Genomic DNA, 16,416 nt, shown 5'->3' with positions numbered 1-16,416 from the left:
ATGATTTTTTTTGAATATTTATTGAATATTAACAGCATGGTGTGTTATTGGTGGAGGGTAAAAAATACTGTTGAACTGAAGAAATGTGCTGAATCTTTTAAATGTAGCAGTTCTCAATGCAATTGAGGCAATCGCTTCATGCTGAACTGACAGGTCTTGCACTCATTAGAACTGATGAAGTATTTTTTGAAACTACTGTAGCTTACCTGTCTCAGTCAGACTGGCCTGACAATTGCTGCCAACTGATATATATGTTATTTAAATAAGTAGAGGTCACTGGAAAGAAATGAACATAATTTACTGAAGCAGACAGTATTAAATTATTTGGTGATTAGACTCTGATGCCAACGGAGCCCCAACAATGGCAGGAAGAAGAACAGGACCTTCTGGAGTCTCGACTCTGGAAATGAGGCTGAATTACCAGGATGAGGTACACATGGGGACGTGGCTCAGTCATAGGAAGGATGACTAACAGAAGAGTACAGATATTTAACTTAGAGGGAACAGTGGCTGATGGGCTTGCAAAAGACACTGAAGAAAATTGACTTTGATGTGATATAAAGAACAGACTAACAGGCCAAACCTCCGCAAGCAGATGAATAAATATAGATCTTTTTTTATTGAACCGAGACATTGACCTTCAGGTTTCAGAGTTTTCACCAGGATTTCTTTGTTCAGAGTGTAAGCAGTCTTCAAAAAAGCTTACACCAAATAAAGTCAAAATCTTGTACTGATGGTGAAAAATTAATATAATGAAAAAATCTCTCAATTTATGGAAAAAGAAGTAGAGTGTTAGGAAGCAGAACTTCATTATGTGAACTAATCCTAACCCCGATCTTTGTTATCTACGCTTTCACTTTAATGCTTTGTAGGTAGAGATGTTTATGCTTTCTTCTCTCAACTCTTGTTATTATCTCTGTCTCTCTCACTTTCCCTTTCCTCTTTTCACTGCTGCAGTGGCCTGCTTTTCTCATGCACGTCAGACATGGTTTTACCCAGCTCCAAAGGGAATTACTGAGAAAACATCTCTGGTTACCATCGTCTCTGTGGTTATGCTCCTTACCAGTCGTTACTGTCACGGTCCTGGGTCAGCTCAACCCAGCATTTTGTGTTTCTTATGTTTTGGTTTAGTTTTGCATTAGTTCTTCTCTGGTGATACTGTTTTGATTATAAATATATTCTGTTTCTTTAGCTATATGATGATGATGATGATGATTTCTGGTTTAGGTTTCGTTATCGTGCCCTCATGTTTAGTTTAGGTTGCCTGTGCTTAGTCTTCTCTGCCTGTCCCTCTGTCTGTCCATGATGCCTGCTTATGAGTCTGCGTCTGTGTCTCTGTCTGTCGTGTGCTTCCTGTTTTATTTTGTAGGTCTGTGTCCTATGTCAGTGCGTTCAGCTTTGTGCTCTCCCTGTCTCGTCAGTGTAATCAGCGTCAGCCGTGTCTCCCAGCTGTTTCCTCTTCGCTCCGTTCACCTCTTGTATTTAGTGTCTGTGGGCGTTTCTCAATATGCGTACTTGTGTGTACTTGCGTTCTCGTGTACTCGTGATACGTCATCAGTCGGAGACCAAGTACTGTTCCAATTCGAAGTACGCATCAAGCCGAGAACGCGAAAAAGTCCCGGATGTGTTCTCGCTCCGCCCGTTTTATCGAGCATGCATCGGTGTGGACTTGGTACAGCTAAATATCCCAGAATGCATTTCGTCCAAAACTCAACAGCGGACTCCCGGCACATCGTTTTCAACCCCTCCCCCGCTCGCGGTCTTCTCACTACTCAGGTTAAAGAAACCCCAGCAGCTGTCTATGGTATTGAGTGTCCACTAAAATAGAAATAAAAGCATTCTAACATCTCACCTGCTTGTTTTTATTAAGGTATGTACACGTATGTACATGTACACTATTTTTATTAATAGAGGTTTCACTACTGAGGTTAAAAATGATATATAAGTCACTTAGATCACTTCTAAATGTTAATGTTTGGTTTATTTCAGTATTTTATTTGTTCCTGAGTAAACCGGTTTGGCTGTGATTACAGTTAAGCTTCATAACATGTTACTCACAGTTAAATTAGGAGGGGACGGCAGTAAAAACTCCGGACCTGTGACATCATCACGTACGCAGGTGTTCCAATTGTACAAATCGCGAGTCCGTGCTCGCGTTCTCGGCGGGTACGTACTCCCGTGAGTACGTACTCGCGTACTTGAGAATTGAGAAACGGCCTGTGTCTTCCCCTACTCAGTGTCGCGTCGTTAACATCTTCTGCCCTCACTCCCTGTGTGTTCTGTTTACCGTCATGCCAGTCTAGTTGTTTTTCAGTATAGTTAGTTTTCTGTTCGGTAACCCCTGCAATAAAGCCGTTTGTTTGGAATTCACTTTCGCTTCCGTGAGTCCTGCATCTTGGGTCCTTCCTCTCTGCCTGCCTGCACACAGCCGAGACATGACAGAACGACGCGACCACAACCTGGACCCAGCGGGCTCGTCCCGGGAGTGTGATATCTCCCGCATTCAATGTCTGGTTAAGCGGATTTCCCACACAACGGACGCTAAGGTGATGCCGATTGGAATTAATGCTATCAAGGTGATCCTGGAGGGGAATCCTCATTTGCATCAGCTCAGAGAATACATGGCCTTGATGGACCAGCTGCATGAAACTCATGAGGTGTTACAAGCTCGGGAGCTTGCAGCCTTTGCCCGCGCCCAGTATTCTTCGCCGAAGCCATCGCATCGGCAGCTGCCACAACATACAGAGCTCTCCGCGGAGTCGTCCGCCGCACAGCAGCAATCGTCACGGGGGAGAGGCATTTCCGCACCGTGGCCACAGAGCTCCACTACTTGCCGCTCAGGGCTTAATTCACCTGCCTCCTGCTTGGCGGCGATGTGGTCGCAGGATGAGGACGAGGATGTCTTTTTTCCATCATCACCAGTTTCTCCTGTCGCCTCAGCCCCTGCCGCCAGGAGGAAGCGGCGCCACCGCCGTCATTCCTCACTACAACCGGAGCCCAATCACTCGTTAGAACTGCAAGCACTGGTGAGTGACGTTGACTGTACCCCTATTGCTTCACCTGCGAATAGTAATGGGGACTGTTTTCCTCTCACGGCTAAGAGTAGTGAGGTGAAGGCGGTTTGTTCCATGGACATTCACCCCGGCCCTGTAGAAAGAAAAGACTCCCTGACTGATTACGTTGATGTTTGTTCCGCTGAAGAATCAGAATGTACAGGCAAAACTCTGATTGTGCACCCTCTGTTGGAGCCAACTAAGAACTTTTTTGTCGATACCAAGCCAACCCTGGACAGTTTGAATTCAGTTTTGACATGTACTGCTGAACCTATTAATAATGCTGTGGGTTTGCAATCCAAGAATGGAGAGGGAGACTTAACGGGCTGTTCACGCCCTGTGCTCTTAGAGCCGAGAAGCCTAAGCAGAACTGTTTCTTCTGAACTCGTTCAGCTGGTTAAACCAAGCCCTAGAGGCTCAGGGGAGCCAATACCACCCCCTGCATTACGTTCACTACAAACACCACTTCAACCGTTAGCTCATTCAGCAGCCCAGCTAGCTATTCAGCTGCCCTCAGCTCAGTCAGCTGCCCAGTTAGCTACTCCGTTACCTATAGCTCAATCATCTGCTCCTTCACTAGTTTCATTCACACCACAACCGTCACTTCAGCCTTTATCGACCCAGTCTCCTGCTGAGCAGCCCTCTTTTCTCACTCGTGTTAAGCAGACAGACATGCCCAACAGGGCTGTAAACATTCCTCAAGAGCTGGCCAGTTCTGAGACTGTGATACACTCCAGGGCCTCCCCAGAGGCTGGGTTTCAGCCCCCAGCAGACTCTGGACCCCTGGAGGTTAAGAAGCCAGCTGAGGACTGCACCCGGCCGTCGCTGCCTGAGCAGAATCAATGCTCTGTGCAGCTGCAGTCTGCTGTGTGTTTGCCAGAGGCCCGGGTGCCTGCTGGTTCTGTTCTGTCTCTGCCAGAGGTCTCCGCACCTGCTGGTTCTGTTCTCTCTGCCAGAGGTCTCCGCACCTGCTGGTTCTGTTCTCTCTGCCAGGGGTCTCCGCACCTGCTGGTTCTGTCCTGTGTGTGCCAGGGGCCCCGGTGCCCACTGGTTCTGAGACTGTTTTCGCTCGTGGGCCCGAGGAGCCCGTCCAGCCTCCTGCCTCGTCAGCTGGAGGGCCCGAGGAGCCCGTCCGGCCGCCAGCTGCAGCCTCATCATCCTCGCCAGCAGCAGCAGCCTCCTCATCCGCTTCGGCGCCGCCTGCAGCAGCAGCAGCCTCCTCATCTGCTTCGGCGCCGCCTGCAGCCTCCTCATCTGCATCGCCGGCAGCAGCCTCCTCATCAGTGTCGCCTGCAGCAGCAGCTGTTTCACCCACGCCGTCGCCTGCAGCGCCACCATCTCCGGCTTCCATGCCGTCGCCTGCAGCGCCATTCTTGTCTGGTCCAGCCTCTGAGCCTTCAGCTTCGCCTGGTCCAGATTCAGCATCAGCTCCAGCTTCGCTTGGTCCAGCGGCAGCCTCTTCCGCCTCACCTGGTCCAGCCTCATCGTTTGCTTCGCCATCGCCTGGTCCCGCCTCCGCATCGGCTTCGGCGTCGCCTGCAGTGGCCTCCTCTTCAGCTTCATCAGCTTCATTTGGCCCAGCCTCTGCATTGGCTTCGCCTTCGCCTGGTCCAGCTTCAGCTTCACCCACGCCGTCGCCTGGTCCAGCTCCGGCTCCACCCACGCCTGGTCCAGCTCCGGCTCCACCCACGCCTGGTCCAGCTCCGGCTCCACCCACGCCTGGTCCAGCTCCGGCTCCACCCACGCCTGGTCCAGCTCCGGCTCCACCCTCGCTGGTCCAGCCTCCACCTCCACCCTCGCCTGGTCCAGCCTCCGCTTCATCCCCAGCCCCGCCTGGTCCAGCCTCCTCTTCTTCTTCAGCTTCGTCTGGTCCAGCCTCCGCTTCAGCTTCGTCAGCGTCGCCTGGTCCAGCCTCTGCATCCACTTCGGTGTCGCCTGGTCCAGCCTCATCATCCGCTTCGGCTTCGTCTGGCCCGGCCTCTGCTTCTGCTTCGTCTGGCCCAGCTTCTGCCTCGTCTGGTCCAGCCTCCGCCTCGCCTGGTGCTGCGGGGGCCACGCCACCTTCAGGTCCCAAACTGCCGCCTCAACATCATCGGTCATTTGTCAGGCTGCTTGTTGGGCATCATCACCACCACCGGCCTCCGGACTTCTGTTGCCGCCCCGCCTCCCGCGTGGACGACCACCTGAACGCCGCCACTGCCTTCCGCGTGGCCGGCCTCCGGACTTGCTCTGTCGCCGCCGCCGCCATGCGCACGGTCGGCCCCCAGAACTGTTTCGGCGCCACTGTCTACTGCGTGGCCGGCCTCCGGACCTGCCCCGCTGCCGCTGCCTTTCACACGGTTGGCCTCCAGGACTGCACTGTTTTGGCCTCCTGCACTGTCGGCCTCCGGGTCGGCCTCCTGAACTTGACCATCTGGGTCTTTCTGGGCTCCGGCTCCACTTTCCCTTTCCTCTTTTCACTGCTGCAGTGGCCTGCTTTTCTCATGCACGTCAGACATGGTTTTACCCAGCTCCAAAGGGAATTACTGAGAAAACATCTCTGGCTACCATCGTCTCTGTGGTTATGCTCCTTACCAGTCATTACTGTCACGGTCCTGGGTCGGCTCGACCCAGCATTTTGTGTTTCTTATGTTTTGGTTTAGTTTTGCATTAGTTCTTCTCTGGTGATACTGTTTTGATTATAAATATATTCTGTTTCTTTAGCTATATGATGATGATGATGATGATGATGATTTCTGGTTTAGGTTTCGTTATCGTGCCCTCATGTTTAGTTTAGGTTGCCTGTGCTTAGTCTTCTCTGCCTGTCCCTCTGTCTGTCCATGATGCCTGCTTATGAGTCTGCGTCTGTGTCTCTGTCTGTCGTGTGCTTCCTGTTTTATTTTGTAGGTCTGTGTCCTATGTCAGTGTGTTCAGCTTTGTGCTCTCCCTGTCTCGTCAGTGTAATCAGCGTCAGCTGTGTCTCCCAGCTGTTTCCTCTTCGCTCCGTTCACCTCTTGTATTTAGTGTCTGTGTCTTCCCCTACTCGGTGTTGCGTCGTTAACGTCTTCTGCCCTCACTCCCTGTGTGTTCTGTTTACCGTCATGCCAGTCTAGTTGTTTTTCAGTATAGTTAGTTTTCTGTTCGGTAACCCCTGCAATAAAGCCGTTTGTTTGGAATTCACTTTCGCTTCCGTGAGTTCTGCATCTTGGGTCCTTCCTCTCTGCCTGCCTGCACACAGCCGAGACATGACAGTTACAACAGGTCCATTTGAAGTCATGAATGAAAACTGGCAATTCTCTCCAGTGGGTGACACAAGTACCGGACACAAACAGTGGGCTGTACTCAGTCTTCCAGCTTTGCATTTCTATGATCAAAAGCCTTGATCAAGGCATTGCGATAGCTTTCAACAGAGAAGCCCTCGCCCTGAGAGCCACAATGTCACACAATGGCAAACATGCAAAAACCTAATGAGAAAAGTGTTTCTATCTCAATCTGCATTATAGTTAATGAAAATAAACTCATAAAATATGGCTACAATATAGTATTTTGAAAGCAGGTTACAAGTTCTCGCAGATTTATTAGTAAAAATGTTAAATATTATAGCTAGTAAACTTTTATGTTAGATCATGAAAGTTAATTTGAAGTTATTGCTAGAATACACTTATTAAATTAGTCTGATTTAAATGCTGTCGGATGGCTGCAGCACTCGTGACTCTTGGTTGTCAGAAAAGAGGAAATAGAGTAATGTTTTTACACAGCCACAAAGCAGTTGGAAGGGTCAACAAAATATCAGACTCGATTTTAACCTAATTAATGTATCCTAACTTTAACCATGTGGTTATTTTTGTAACCATGACAACAATGGTCCCCTGACCTTAACAAAGTTCAATTACTTAAACATACTGTAGATGTTTCCCAAACCTTACCCAAGTAGTTATTTTAACCGAAACCAATGTTTCCCCAAACCTCTCCAAATCTTAAACATAGCTGTGTAAGATCAGAAATCTGTTTTATTTTTGCAGCTGTGATTTTTTTTTTTTTTTACTATATCCTGCTAATATGAGCACCAAATAAGAGAACTCATACTTGCCGTTCTAAAGGGTAAAAGTGCAATGACCACTCCCTCAGCTTCCCTCTCCTCCACCAACAACAAAATGCTGTTTTTTCACCCACCAGGAAGCAAGTTCGAAAGCATTGTGCATCTAGTAGGGGCCCCTAATGGCCCAGCTGCCAGTTTAATGAATTAAACGCTTTAATTCCAGATGAACCTAAACACAAACAGGGCAGAAACACAATGTAGTAAATAATGTTTTTCTAGTCTTTCAGCTACAGCTAGCTGTTTAAAATATTGGGTCTTTTTCGTTGTCTGATTGCCAGTATCAAGTAAGGAATAGAGGTCTTGTTTGATGTGAAGTGCTGTCCTTGGTGTTAATGTATCCATCAGTTTGTCAAGATGATGTGCTGAAATTCTCTGGGAAAAAACATCTTGTTGTCAGAGGCAAATGGCCAGACTGCATCAAGCAGCGGTAACCTAAATAACCACTTGTTACAAATCAGGCATGGAGAAGAGCATCTCTGAATGCACAACATATGTTGCTACACTTTGAGTACTGTAGTACCAAACAAGTATCGTTTAAACACAAAAACCTACCTGAAAAGAATTATCAACCATATCCACCCCTTTAAGATCACAGTGTACCCATCTTGGGGTGGCTGTAGCTCAGGAGGTAGGGAAGGTCAAGTTCTAATTGGAAGGTTGGTGGTTTGATCCCTAGCTCCCCCAGCTGCCAGAGTATCCTGAATCCTGCTCCCTGATGTGTTTATCAGAGCCTGAATGTGTGTGAATGTTTGATACACCTTCTACACTTAGGTGTAGAAAAAAAGTGCTTTAAGTCAATGAGGCATGTTGTATGTTCTTTAAGTGCTCAAACAGAGTAGAAAGGCACTATATAAGAACCAGTTGATTTACCCTCTCCTGATAGCTGCTTCTAGTAGGAAAATGCAGCATGTCAAAAAGCTCTCAGATCATCTTAAACTGGTATCTTGAACATGTCAGTGTACTCAAATGATCTCCACAGTCAATAGAGCACCTTTGGCATGTGGCGAAATGAGAGAGTCACATCATGGATCTGCAGCAAAGTGTGGTGCTTATAGACCAAAATCTCTGAGGACTGTTTCCAGCACCTTGTCAAATGTATGCCATGAAGAATAAAGGGCAAAAGGGGAATCTAACCAGGTACTAGCAAGAAGCACCAAATAAAATGTTTAGTGAGTGTAAATATTCAACCCTTTGACGTGAATGAAAACGAGTTTGGGACTGCCCACAACAATGAAATGAGGAACCACTTTCCTCAGGCGGCAGGACTCATTGTGAGACACCTCCAGGTTCAGTTTGTGAATTTGTGATTCTCTCTAAAAGTGCCCATTTTCCCAAGAAACTGTTGATAGAAGAATCCCATTGAAGTTGAAGATAAAACCAGCTCTCTCTGTGAATCACAAGAATATTCCAACAGAGCTGCTCTTGCATTATGCGAAGAAAAAAAAGTGATTAACCCAGAATTTGTCTACTAATTGCCCGTATATTAAGCTATTGATGTTCAGAATTACAAAGCTAAGCACATCACAGGCCTGAATGAATAAATGACTGTTTGAATAAGACATTAGCAAAGAACCCCACACTAAAACTACACCCACGCAGGATTTAATTTCCCCCACCGTCTAATAAGCTTCCCTTTTTCTCCCTTTGCCATCTCCTCCTTTTCTCTTTTCCAATTTTACAAACACATACACACACCCAGCCACTTACTGTAGACAATTACAGAGTCTGCTCATTTTGCCTTGGGAACTTTTTGCAGTTTATGGGCCAGATACGACACTTTAGAAGAGACAATTTGGTACAGTCGTGGAAGAGCAGAGAAAGCTGACCATAAAACTGTACTTCACATCGTGCAGATTTCATAAGGCTCTCTATTTTGAGGTAAATGGTGAGTCTTTTACCTTTTTTGTCCCCGTTTTTGAGTATTGCTCTTGTACAAAGTAAATGGTAAGACTGCACAAGGCAAACAAATTTCATGACAGACATTAATAGCATCAGAAGGCACTTGATTAAAAATGGAAAATGGGATTTAAAGATTCTCACACTGTTTTTTTAACGTGTATTTCCCTCAAACATCTTAAAACTTTTATTTCAGTGCAAGCCTAAGGCCAGCTACAATGCAAATTAGGTTTGCATATACAGCACATGTACTCGCTGTGTGTTCGCACAGTTTATGTGTATACTATAAAGAACCAGTTGTTGAGATGTCTTCAACCGGGCCACTTAATCTCCAGCTGCTCTCGAGATGCAAAGAGAAACCATTGTGACAAGTGGGTTTCTGGTTTGTATCCCTGTACCAGCTGGGAAACTGTCAGGGGAAAATGAGTAAGATGCTCTGTACGCTCAAAAACCACAGTTGAGATGCCAACAAGCAAGGCACCGAACCCTGTAGTTGCTCCAGTTTAACCAGTAAAACTTTCATGTGAAGATATATGTGAAGTTGGAATTTGCCTTAAACAAAACAAAAATAGATCCTAATTTTCTGAGAATGCTAAACATACTGGGATGTGCTTAAAATGATGCTTTCTTTGTAAACTTCACATCCTTGCATCCAAGACTAAATGACTTAAAAGACACTTGAAACAGGAAAGAAAGAAAAAACAAGCAAAAGAAAGAAAGAAAAGAGATGATGTGTGTGTCAGAGTTCTTTTTTTCTCCTATGATGTATAGTGACAATGTACCAGAACTAAGAATAACCATCCTGATGATGTTCAAGCCATCATGTGCCCCTCTGGCCTTGTTTGACAGCTCTTTCAAACAAATGGACAGAAACCCCCCACAGAACAGAACAAAGGCACACAAGACTTTCCATATAAATGTGCAGTGGAAAGAACACTAAAACCAATGTAAAAGTGAGCAGATGTGCCCAACACAGAGATGACACCATGTCACTGGTGTTTGAAAAAGCCACATGTGTCTGATGTCGGGGATGTGTAAAAAACGTCTATCGTCATTCGAGGAGTACAGAGGAAAGGATCTGTGCTGTGGTGCTGAAGCTGATGGGTCTCTTGCCATTTTCTTTCCTGTTGGTAAGATGTCTGGGGTGCTGCTCCTGCCACCTTCTGGACCATTTTTTTTGGGACACATGCAATGCATCAAATAAAGAAGAAAAAAGAAAAAGGAAACGTAGAGAGGGTGATGTGCATTTCCTGCCTGTTCCTTAAAAGGAAGAAGTTAAAGATCTTAAGAGAGAGACTCTTTGAAGATAGCAACAATAACATTTTCATTTAAATAAAACCCCATATTATGGAACACAAGGAAGATATAAGTAAAAAATACATATATTTTAAAAAATACTTTTAAAATGTGAACTTTGTAGCCCTAATCTCCTCATGAAGGCTATTCCACAGCCCTACTTCAAATGCCCCATCGCCTTTCTTTATCAAGTTGGACTTTGAAATGGTAATAAATGATACGTACTAGGATCTTATAGTGGCTGGAAGGCCCAGGCTGGGATAAAAGATCACACAAATATCGTGGAGCAAACGGTTTGAGGGTGTCGCAAATAGCTGATAATCGCTTATTATCAGTTTTGTAAGCAACATCTAGCCAGTGTAACGCTACAGGGTAAAAATGCAGCCAGTTTTTCTTTTTTTCTCTCTGACATGATGAAACCAGGAGTAGAATTGTTTGATCAAAATGAAGGTGAAGAGCATTTAATCTCTATTTTTTCTGTATTTAACTGCAAGTAATTTGGTGACATGCGTTCATAGATGTCTTGATTCCAGCTCAGCATTTTAGCAGGCTCACTGCTTGGAAAGATCTGAGAGAAATCAAAAGAAAGCTATTAAAAATATACTTTGTACTAAAGGAAGTCTCTTTATTTCACATATATAATACTAAGAGGACATGTTAAGGTTACAAGTATTAGAAGATTCCCGATGTCACCATTTGGAAAAACGTGCTGAAATAAAATGATGCAGAAGTAATGCAGTGAGTAGAGAAAGATCAGAAGGATCCACGGCTTAAAGGATCAGGGCGTACACATCCATGATCTGACTGACCCATATTCCAGAGCCAGGAAACTTGTCCTCACCACCACCACCACCACCTCCACAGGCAACCCCATCCAACACAGGTTAGCTGCAGAGAGCCTACTGGTCGTGATCCAATGTGACCCAGTGTTAATTCCCTGGTGAAAGCCACCCAGTCAGTCCAGTGATGCCTCAAAACCTCAAGGTTTATATGAACAAGCTCCACTCTGAATGGGAACCCAGGAACTAGGCCGGTAATAACAGACCTCAGGAAAAAAAAAAGGTTTTGACCAAAGAGAGAGCGGTGAACAGGGACTCACCCCGTTTGCCTGCTCGTTTTCTCTCCCTGCAGGTTTTTGGGAAAATGTCGAACACGCTTCCTGTAAAACTATGTAGTATTTATTACAGCCTTTAGTTTTTGATGGCTGGGGTCATGTATCCTGCTGTCTATTTATCCTAGAGGTCATTTACTATTGGTTTTTGGGGCCAGGAGAGGAAGAAGGGAACGAAATCTAAGATGCAGGAACTAAATTGGTAGCAAATATATAGCTTCCAACTTGTCCATTGGCCGTGATGCATTTTTCAAGCACTGTGCTCCAAGATGCGGGGACGGCTTGCCTCTGAAATAATATTTCAACAGTGGTTACAGATGCAAAACCAGTGCCATCTCTCAGTTTGGGCTGCTCCCACCAAAGTGCAGCATAAGGGATTTTAATTTTATTCCTGGGAAGATATTATGCTTTGCTGTGAAGGGGTGGTGATCATAAGGTTAAGAGAGGCAGACTCATAACCAAAGGGTTGCATGTTCTAATTTCCAGGCTGAATAGCATAGCAAAGAGTATGCTATTGCAGTGCCTTTAAGTCAGCCCATAGTGCACTACTGCAAACGTTGGCATCGAGTATTTTTTCAACCGGACCTTTTGTGGAGACGTGGGATATGAATGTGCCTGTCTCTAAAGCACGTTGAGTCAGCTTCTGTTGTTCAAATGTGCTAAAGTAGACATGACAGTGAACACACAAAGGTTCAGACGTTTTTAACTGTGCATGCTGGAGGTATATTTTCTCATTTCCAAAAAGCATAATTTATTTAAAATAACTCAGTGTGCTACATAGGCCTGTTTTCTGCAAGCACCTAATGGGCCCAAACTCATCTTAACAGCGCTGTACTCTACTTGTTTCTGTTGTTTTCAATTACAGCTGAGTACCACCTAATTGTTGGTGGGGTCAGTATAGCAACCTGACCTGAAAGTCCAGTGAAGTCATTTGTATGTAACACAAAACACAGGTGTTTATCTAGGCAATGCTCTATCCAATTGTAAACATCTGCATCTCGTTACTGGACCACGGTGGAGGTTGGTGTGAAGCCATTTCCCTCGTTCCCGGTTTCAAAACTGGCGGGTCGGATTCTTGTGAAGAAGTCACTCTCCAGTGACATCACTCCCTGGCCAATAAGTGGCATGCAGTCTGTTGACATCGCACTTTTGGCTCGTCTCAGCTCGTTTGGAACCCCAGCAAAGTGGGTACCTGGTACCAGGTACCCAGAGGAAAACCCAAAAAACTAACTCAAGTCAACCCGAGTTGTGCCAAGTAGGTACAAGTACTGCAATTAGAAGATAGAACCAAAGTATCGATCCTATCACGCTAGTATCAATCTGAAAGATAGGTGCTATCAATTTTTTGATGGCTCTGCCACCTCTACTCATTTGATTACGAGCCTGTGGTTGCACTTGGCCACTCCTTGAGGGCGTTGCTGGAAAAAAAGCACACGTAAGCTCAAAATGGATGAAAACAGGCATCAGTGCATGCTTCAAGGCCGCCCAAAGAGGGTTGAAACTGAGCTGCAAAAGTTATACAAACAAATTGAGAAACACACCTTATGTTAATGAGAGATCATTTTCTACCGCTGCAATCATTCAGGCCAGCCATTCAGAAGAAGGATTCGCATTAAAGTTCGAGATCAATGCCTCAAAGATGTTTACACGAGGGGTGCTGAACGATCGTTCCACTGCAGCTAAACTCTCCAAAAGATGACTTTGACCATCTCATTTTCATTTAAATGGCTTAACGCAGTCCCATTTGCTCTCTGCATTCCTACAGCCAGACAGGCTCACTAAAAACCAATGAGCTGATGAAAATAGGAAAGCCTCGTTGTAGTCTTATACAAACAGCATATGGTTTGCGCCATGCCGCTGCACACAGCAGCACTCCTTAAACTTCATTTGCTCCTCGGTATCAAGTTGTCCTCTTGCCATCTGTGCAATTATGAAGTTTCACACTCTCTAAGTTTCTTTTGTCAAAGCACCTTCAAGACAACACGAGCAATATTCAGGTGTCACAACTGAGTGTTTCCTACATGCGCAACTTGTTTTTATTAGTATTATTCTAAGGACCGTGGGCATTACTCTTTAATAATTGTGTCAGCTTGTATTCTGTAGCTCCTGAACACATTACCAGCTATTTGTCTGTTGATTTTCCGAGCATATGCGATACACAGAGTGAGCCTGTGCCATGTATTAAACTGCAAATCCATCATCTCAGATGCCCTCCTCGGGAATCAAACATGGCAACCCCAAATTTCCATAAATTCTCCACTGATTGCTCGTCTGTCTTCACTTAGTTGTCAGCAGTATCTGAACATCATTTGGCTGCTTTGTTTTTATTAAGGAGGGGAAAACGGCTCTCGAGATCTCAAAAAAAAAAGAGAGAGAGAGATAAAGTCGGGATATGTCTGATCATAACGTCAGGCTCTGATCAGTAGCCATGCACGTAGCTGACAGGATGTTACAGATGTTTAAAAGCCCCCCCACCCCCCGTTTTCCCCCACGGCAAGATGAAATTAATGGCCTATTCATAAACACCTGTCACACAGCCCAGATAAACCAAGGTTCTGTGGGTGTTTGTACTCTCTCATATCTTATTGACACCATGGAAGAAGAACAATGGCATGAAGGCCATGGTGCTAGAGCCATTGCAGGGTCTCCAGAGAGCCCCAGCTATCATGCTGACAGTTTGTCCTCCTGAGGGCACATAATAGTTCTCCTTGTGAGAGGGAAGACTGTGATATAAATGCCCTCTAAACCAGGTGTGTGAAACATAAGAATCGGCTCAACAAAGACTAAGTCGGCTCACTGGATGGATTTTAGAGCAAGTGAAGGACACCATGATGTTTACAGCTTTTCTTACTGATACAGACCCCATGGCCCTTCATACTACACCAAAGCAATTAAGTAACCGATAACTGGCATTAAAGTTCCTTTTTTTCACTATGGGCTATAGAAATTTCAGTGTTGGCACTACAGTTGAAAAAAGGGAGGTTTCTCTGAATTAATAAAAACTTTCAGTTTTATAATTACAAGACTGTCTGGAAAATGACCTACAGGAACTCTTCCTGTAATTTTATACACTAATTCTGACAGTTTAAGTCCAAAGAGTCATGCTGACTGGATTCCTTCTTCACAGCGGGCAGCATTTCTTTAGAAAAGCTGTGACGAAATTGCTATTTTTCTTATATTATATGTGTGATATATAAAACATGACATTCTCAGGGATTAAATGTTTACTTAAACTTGAGATCAAAGGTGGCTGCATGTGGCCCACGACGTAAACTGAGTTTGACACCCCTGTTCTAAACATTTACCGCATCAAAGCGAGACTGACACGGGTGCCTGTTGCACTGAGGAGCCGTGCCAAGGAGTGTTGTTACTCAGCTACTTCAGGATTATTTGGCAAATCAAGCAAGAGTCAGCAAGTCTTTTTGCCTGGCTCCACTTGACACTATCGGAAGACATGATGCCAGTACATTGAGGTGATTCAGTTCACTTTCTGAAATATCACGACTATAAAGCATGATCTGTTTAACCCTCTATTCTCGTTTGTCAGATTGAAGAAATCATTTGTCACCTTAGTTTTATATAATTTCCTTTTATCCATTTGCATTTTTTGTTTTATTGCTTACAATTATTCCTGAAAAATCCTCACATTGTGATATTAAGCAGCCTCCCAAACTAAGAACAAAATATCAGCGAAAAAGTTTACATCTTAAAGATTACTGATCAGCGTCCCTGCTTTGGCAATTCAGCTGGCTTATTTCACATTTTAGGCATGTTGCTGCCCTCTACCTGCCACAAGACTGTACTGTATCCTCTTCATTAGTTGATAAAAAAAAAAAAAAAAAAAAAAAAAGTAAATCAAGCTGCAACAGGCTTGTATCTCTTGTGAGCATCATAATCATGTTATATCAGTGGTTCCCAAACTTTTTTTGCTGGGCCCCCCTTGTTTAACAAGAAAAATGTTCGCGCCCCCCCCACCCCCGCGCGTGCGCACGCACACGCACAAACACATCCTTCAACCACACCACCCATATTTTGCTCCACTGCGGTTTATTTCACACCTCAAACATTTATTAAACAATTGAGCAAATACAAATAATCTGCAATAAATTACAGGTAGTAAGAAAATAAACTACCAACTCTTTTACGCTCAGTCCGCACCTACACGGGTATTTTTGAACGCGCAGCTGTTTCGGGCACATGTAAACGGCGTATCGAATCACCGAGAACGGAGATTTTTTAAAACTCCTTTTTTTGCGTTTACGTGTGGACAAGGAATACAGAGTTTGTCACGCAATGTCAAAGGTATGTGCCTTTTTCACGTCACACTGTGCGCCACGTTATTGTTTACATGAGATGAATTGCAGAATGGCAGATAGAGACAAAATACTGTTACTGTTAATCTGACTATCTGCAGGTTTTACAGGCTTACATATACAGGCCATTACTGTCCCTGCATTTAGAAAGGCAGAGGCATCACGGTGTAATTATTTTACATGTAGTTGTTTTTTTTTCCTGTGTAATAATGTTCAACATTGCTATCAATACATTTTTCAAAAAAACCCTCTACAAAATGGGTTCAAAAACATAAACAACTGTGGGATACTGTTTGTCCGTGATTTGAACAGCCCAGCGCTGCTCCCGATGCAGGGAAAACTAATTCTGCAGGGAGACCTACCTCAGCACTTGTGCAGGTGAAGCCAAAGGGAAGATATGCTTCACCATATTTTCTAGTCTTTGGCTTAGAATGAAGTTGGTTTGGAAACATATTCAGCGATGCTTCATCTCCTGCTTTGCGTTTGTGTGGGCGCCCCGTGCTAGCAATGTCCAAGCGTTGTTTTGGTTTTTGTTTTTTTTCCCTTTTCATGCTGCGCCCCCCCTGCAATAGCTCTGCGCCCCCCCTAGGGGGCGGGCCCCACACTTTGGGAACCACTGTGTTATATCAAAAGAAGACATTTTTCAAAAACAGGAAACAGTTCCACATA

The sequence above is a fragment of the Oreochromis niloticus genome, linkage group LG15 (genome assembly GCF_001858045.2).
Source record: "Oreochromis niloticus isolate F11D_XX linkage group LG15, O_niloticus_UMD_NMBU, whole genome shotgun sequence".
NCBI lineage: Eukaryota > Metazoa > Chordata > Actinopteri > Cichliformes > Cichlidae > Oreochromis > Oreochromis niloticus.
The sequence above is the reverse complement of the archived record's forward strand: the minus strand, read 5'-3'. Positions refer to the sequence as shown.